The following is a 6,000-nucleotide window of genomic DNA, read 5'->3' on the forward strand; positions in this document are numbered from 1 at the left end:
ATGCCGGTGAATTATTCTGAATTATGAAAAAAAAAAATGCACAATACATCTCATTTGAATATACGGCTTATTTACGCGTCTGGTGCTGATGGCAGTTGATCGTGTTGTGAAATGTCCTTGATTGAGCTTCGGGGGAAATCAAAGTGAATGAATTGCTTGATTGCTACACATAACTGTATAAAAAGAATATAAATAAATATACTGTATAAATATGTCATGGGAAAGGAGAAGTGCTTTCTCTGAACACCATTCCAGTGTGGTAGCGGAGGTCCTCTTGAAGCTTATCTAAAGCACTTCCTACAGCTGATATCGTACATTAGATGTCAAAATGGTCGAGACCGAATCAGCAGCGGATCTGATGCTTGCAGCCAAGTCATACGTAAGCTTGCTTTTTGATATTTTCATTTCATCTTTCCAACATCTGTAGCTTCCACATTCTACTCCTGCTTTTGCTCACCCAATATACTTTAATTACTATAGCTGGCAAGGGGGGGGGGGGGAGTAGAGTGGAGTAAATACCAGGGGAACATCCACATAAGATAACCTATGACGGCTCATTATCGCAAAGTTATTCCGTTTCTGTGCAATAATTAAAAGCAGGTAAAAATAAAGATCGCACTTTGTTGCTGCGCTGCGCTCGGCATGTGTTTAACGGTCACATGTGACTTGAGCATACGGATCCTTTTACACCGGTTTGGTAGTTTATTTTAAAAGCCTAATAAAGCTTCGTAACATGCCGGAAAATCATCAGCAGGACAAAAGAGCAGCTCGCGTGTAAGTACAACGTGAACGTCATTACATAAGTACATTTTTTCGGGCTCCTTTGTGATCTTTTGGGTTTGAGGCCCGCGGGGAGATGGAGGACTCAAGTCACTCGTGACGCCTTTAAAATTGTTGTCGTCTTGTGTGGACAAGGGCTGCGGAATAAACACGGGGTGTGGTGGAGAAGAAGAAGAAGAGAGTGTAGAGCTGGGAATGCTGCGGCGAATACATCCCGAGTCATTACTAAGAGGTTTTGCTCATTATGATCAAACGCTTGAAACTCAAAGGCCATCTCATCCTATAAGAGAGGAGTCGTTTATTGAGGAGAGAAGGAGGGTGGTGGGGGGAAAAGGGAATCAAAGGATGATTCGATCATCGCTCTTGTTCCATGCAGACTTCTCTGCAGAGGAATTCTCCATGCGTAGCTTGGCTTTTTGTTTAGAGTAGCTCGCCGCAGCAATGAGGCGGATGAAAAGAGTCAACCTGATCACGATCTTGCCATCCATGGCGGAATGGAAAAGACACATTTTATGATATTATTTTCATCCGAATCAATGTTACATCAACAGTTCAGAGGATTTAGTTGAAATCATAGCCCTTGCCTGTATTTTGTTTATGCACCTCTGCCCTTGTACATAATTCATTTTCCTCGAGCTTTTTTATTTTGACGTTTTGCTTCTCAGCTGTTATTGAGAGTGTAAGGGAGGTCATTTGTCTTCATGAACTTCCAAACAAGAAGAGCGCTTCAGCATGTACACAAGTTCAAGCTTGGTGGAAAATTTTTAAAAAAATGCATCCGGATATATAGTGGAAGAAAAGAAAACACAAGCTTAACTGTTAGCTTGTCTGGCAGCTATAAACTGATCGTCTCATTTTCATTGTAATGAATGAACTGACGTGTTGTAAAAGCACTCAACACAAATTGTTGCTCCTCTATTTTTCCCCAAAATGGCTGTAATTCCTTTTGACATCACAGTCGTGCAGTCCGTTGCCCGCCTGAACAGATAACTGCAATTGGTATAAAATATTTTATGAGGAAGGTTAAAAAAAGAAAATCACACAAAACACAGCCCACACCGGTGAAAAATCAAAGATAATCTCTTCAGGACATAGAATATAGATCAAAAATTCATCACCAAATTGCGTGGTAGCATGCTAATCGCCAAACCGGACCAAATTGACCGACACTTCAGGCACATTACCGGCCAACAAAATCCTGCCGGCCGACGATAGCACAAAACATTAACTGCAATATCGGTAATGTGTGTCGGGCCGCTTGTTTACCAACTTGTTTCGTCCACGGTTGCTGAAACAACAAGTGTGCCCAGAGGAGCAAACATAGCTTGTTTGGGAAGATTCTGGTGGAAAGTGGACGCTGTACTGCCCTCAATTGCCCCGCAGATGACAGATTAAAGATCTCCTGGTACCCATCAAATCCAATTGCCCTCCATCCAAGCCACCATGCGGTAGCTGAAGGATGTTTATAATCTGGCTTTTGCAGCATGCTCTTCTTTGCTTTGAGGTCAACACGTACTGAGTGGAATTTAGTTGGGAAACATTCAGAACTTTGTGTTAAATGTAGAGTGGAACCTCAACATTCACATTTGGAAGCCAATCAAAAGATTCTTTGGGGGGGAAATATGTCTCGCACAAAAAGCCACACGTGAGACTTTGGCACGATTAAATGTCATTTTAAATTAAAATTAAGAATGAAAATGGTTGGGAAACACAAACGGCTAGCTTGCACGATTTGAAGTCACCAACAGCACAAATGTGTATTTCTAAAGTTGTTTTGGAGGTTGTTTGGAGGAGGTTTGAGGGTTCAGCCATAGTATGTTCTCGCTTCCGGAGCGGGACTTTATATAAGACTCAATTTTTTTTCTTTTCTAAGCCCCTTCCCCATGAGACTTGAGTTGACAGCTAGAAGTTAGATCCAGAATATAGAGGGTGGATTCAGCTCACTACAGCACATCAAGTCTGACAAGAAACAAGGATCCAGACTCGGTAGGTCTTTTTTTGGCTCATATAGCAACGCTATGAAGCCCCCCCCGCCCCCTTGCTTAAATTTGGGGAAAACAGGACACAGGATCACTGTCGCTTTTGTTAGAAGAATAACAACCCTGAAATAAACATATCCAGAGCGAGGAAGGATTGCGATTCAGTCTGGAGCATTTTAAAACGCTTACTAAAGCACTTTGTTTTAATTCAGTACCCCAGTGGTGCATGTTTATCTTTATCCAAATGTTGTGTCAGTGCTTCCGACGCAACAAGTCGACTCTATTCCACAAATGGAAACAAATGCTCATTGTTCTTTTGTTGAAAGGAAGTAAGCACATTACAGGAAGTACAAAAGACAACAACAACAAAAAAAGTGTAGCTATTATAGCAATTTTTTTTGTTTGGAACTCAAGACATTTCTTTTAAATTATATATATATATATATAAATTTATATAAATTTTAAATTATATATATATATATATATATATATATATATATATATATATATATATATATATATTTTTTTTTTTTTTAGAATAAATATAGATTTATTTTTTTCCGGTTTAACTTTAAGGTAAAACGAAAACAGGGCCATCTTTGCATGCCCGTGAAAGGAAAGCTGTCATTCATGCAAACGGCCTGGGACTGCCACTATTTTTAGCACCCCGGAGCACAAACCTAACCTAACACCAAACACATAGGCGATAAATAATAAATCTAGCAAAGAGGATGATATTATCCTCTCTCAAGGTTGCTTGGTTTGAAGATGTTTTTTTTGAAGCAGCTCATGAGAAAAACTGTTAAAATAAGAAATGAAAAAGGGAAAAAAAAAAAAGCAAGCTGAAATAGATGAGTGCCTTTCAGAAGTAGCCCGAGACTGAAGTGTATATTTTCCCGGAGAGAGAGATAAAAGAAGTCCAACCGAGTGCTAGCTGGTTTTTCGAGCGTGTGTTGTCAGCAGCCGGTAATCAAAGCCATTACGCACGCCGGCGTTCTCCTCCAAAATATCACCGTGGCCCTTCGACGCTGATAGCCAAAATGGCCGGCATTATCCATTCCCTTCCAATTGAGCGCTCCCAATTTTGAAATCAATAATGCCGACGCCGACTTGTACCCGCTCGAGGGATTATCCCGAACAATTATCGAATCGCTTCAAACGACTGGGCTCCTCGCACGCTAATAGCGGATCTTTAGCGGTACGGTTTGCGGGCCTAGCTCGTGATAGATGCCATTGTAAATTTGACTACAATGTGAGCCTTTCTTCTGCACGCAAGCTGTGGCAGATGTGAAAAGAACTGAGAATGATTTAAACCTTTTAGCAAGACAGACTAGCAAAGGTGGCCTTTTTTTTTTCCCCTCAAAATCTCCACGGTGGCCACATCAATCCCTGTCAAACGTGCGACTCCACTCAAAAGCCTATTTCATGAGATGAGTGTACAGTGGGCAGAAGGGGAGAAAAAAAAATCTCTTTGTCCCGGGATATTTTATGATTTATGCCCCGGTGGCGGGATTGTTTCACGTGCACGCCGTGAGCGCACATGCGAGACGACGGAAGGCGCTGAGACCATGATAGCGCGCTCATATTAAAAGCATTTATCCCTCTCCGGGCGCCCGGCTGTCTGACACGGGCTCAAATTGATTCTTAATTGGGTTTGCATGGACCCCCGGATCTAGAGTTGATGAACGCGGCCGAGGCCCAACGCGGACATCGGCGGCGGCTCGGGACCACACGGGCAGGAAACGTGATAAGGCAAGAACACGATTGCTTCTTATAGAGTCCGCTTCAATACGGGATGATGGAATCCGCACATGTGTGGAGCGGATTTCAAAGAAACATCCGTCTTTTCGACGGAGCGTAACAAAACAGCCGATTCAAGAAAGGGACGGCATTCGTCATCGCAAGTCGCAAGCGGTTGGCATGAACCAGCTGTGGAGCTTTTCCACAGACTCATTCTTCCTTGTGTGAGTGGGGCATGGGGGGGGGGGGGGGGGGGGTTGCAATAAATCAGTCCGAGTTGCGGCGGAATGTAAGCCGGTCCTCTGGAACAGCTTGGTCTCGGTAGAGGTGATTTTCTCTTTTCTAGCCTGACATTCTTCATTATCTATTTTGGCTTGCCTTGCGTGCGCGCGCTGCTGGAAAGACGCGTTGAAAACAGACAAGGGAGGGGAGGCTCAAATGCTCCCTGGTGCTCCTCGACTGCCGCCCCCTTTTTTCTCCTGCAAAGCTCAGCATGCCACCATTTGAAGAGGAAAAGGGGTAGGCCTCCCCTATCTTTGCTTGTGGTAGCATTTTCGTCTTCCGCTTACACCGATAATAACAATTAACTGTTATTATTGTCAACGATAGAAAGAGCGTAGTCTAGACTCGCTCTATATTTAAAGTAGCCTAAAATAAAAATTGACCTGGTAATATATCGAAATCAAGTCAAATGGGATCTACAATACCGAACCGCTTTCAATATAACGTCGTTGACAGTATCAATGAAAGCTTAACGTCAGGATTTTTGTCAATTTTTTTTTTTTCTTAATCTTTGATATGCGTTTGACAGTTTCACGTCCTATCTGAGGCCGGCGGTGATATCAGCTCCTTCTTTCATAATAATAATAATACATTCAATTTATACAGCGCTTTTCAATAACCCAAAGACGCTTACATAGAATATAAAAAAATAAAATAAAAAAAACCCTCATATCTCCTCATTATATTCCACTTGACTTGGTTCTTTGAAAAACGAATAAATAAATCGCAGCAATGGGAAAAACATCTTGTGATTTCTCTGATGATGCAATTTTATGGGGACTCCGCTAAACAGAACAGCGCTACGGCTAAAAGGCAGTGAGAAGATTTAGGAATGGAGCCAGAGGAACAGGTCCTGCACGAGACTTGACTAAGTGTCAACAATGACCCAACCCGTCTTGCGTGATGGTCGTAAACCGCCGTAGGCATCCCTGACTTTTTCATTTTAGTCGCCTGCTGGGGTGGTCCCTCACCATCCTGGGGTGGGCCACCTTCAAGCTAGCAGGAGCGGCAAAAGGGCCAGTGTACTGCTTCTATTCTGGTCAGCAAAAAAAAAAAAAAGGAGCAACCTGTTGTGAGTGAAGGTATGCTCTAAACACATGGTGGTCTCTTCCTTCCTCTTCAAAGCACTAAAGCCCCTTTTAAAGCACGAGCGAGGAATTTACAAGGCAGCAAAGTGCTTCGAGGAGCGAGGCTCCCTCACTCCAACCAGGTGCTTGCT

The sequence above is a fragment of the Syngnathus typhle genome, linkage group LG13 (assembly GCF_033458585.1).
Source record: "Syngnathus typhle isolate RoL2023-S1 ecotype Sweden linkage group LG13, RoL_Styp_1.0, whole genome shotgun sequence".
Classification (NCBI taxonomy): domain Eukaryota; kingdom Metazoa; phylum Chordata; class Actinopteri; order Syngnathiformes; family Syngnathidae; genus Syngnathus; species Syngnathus typhle.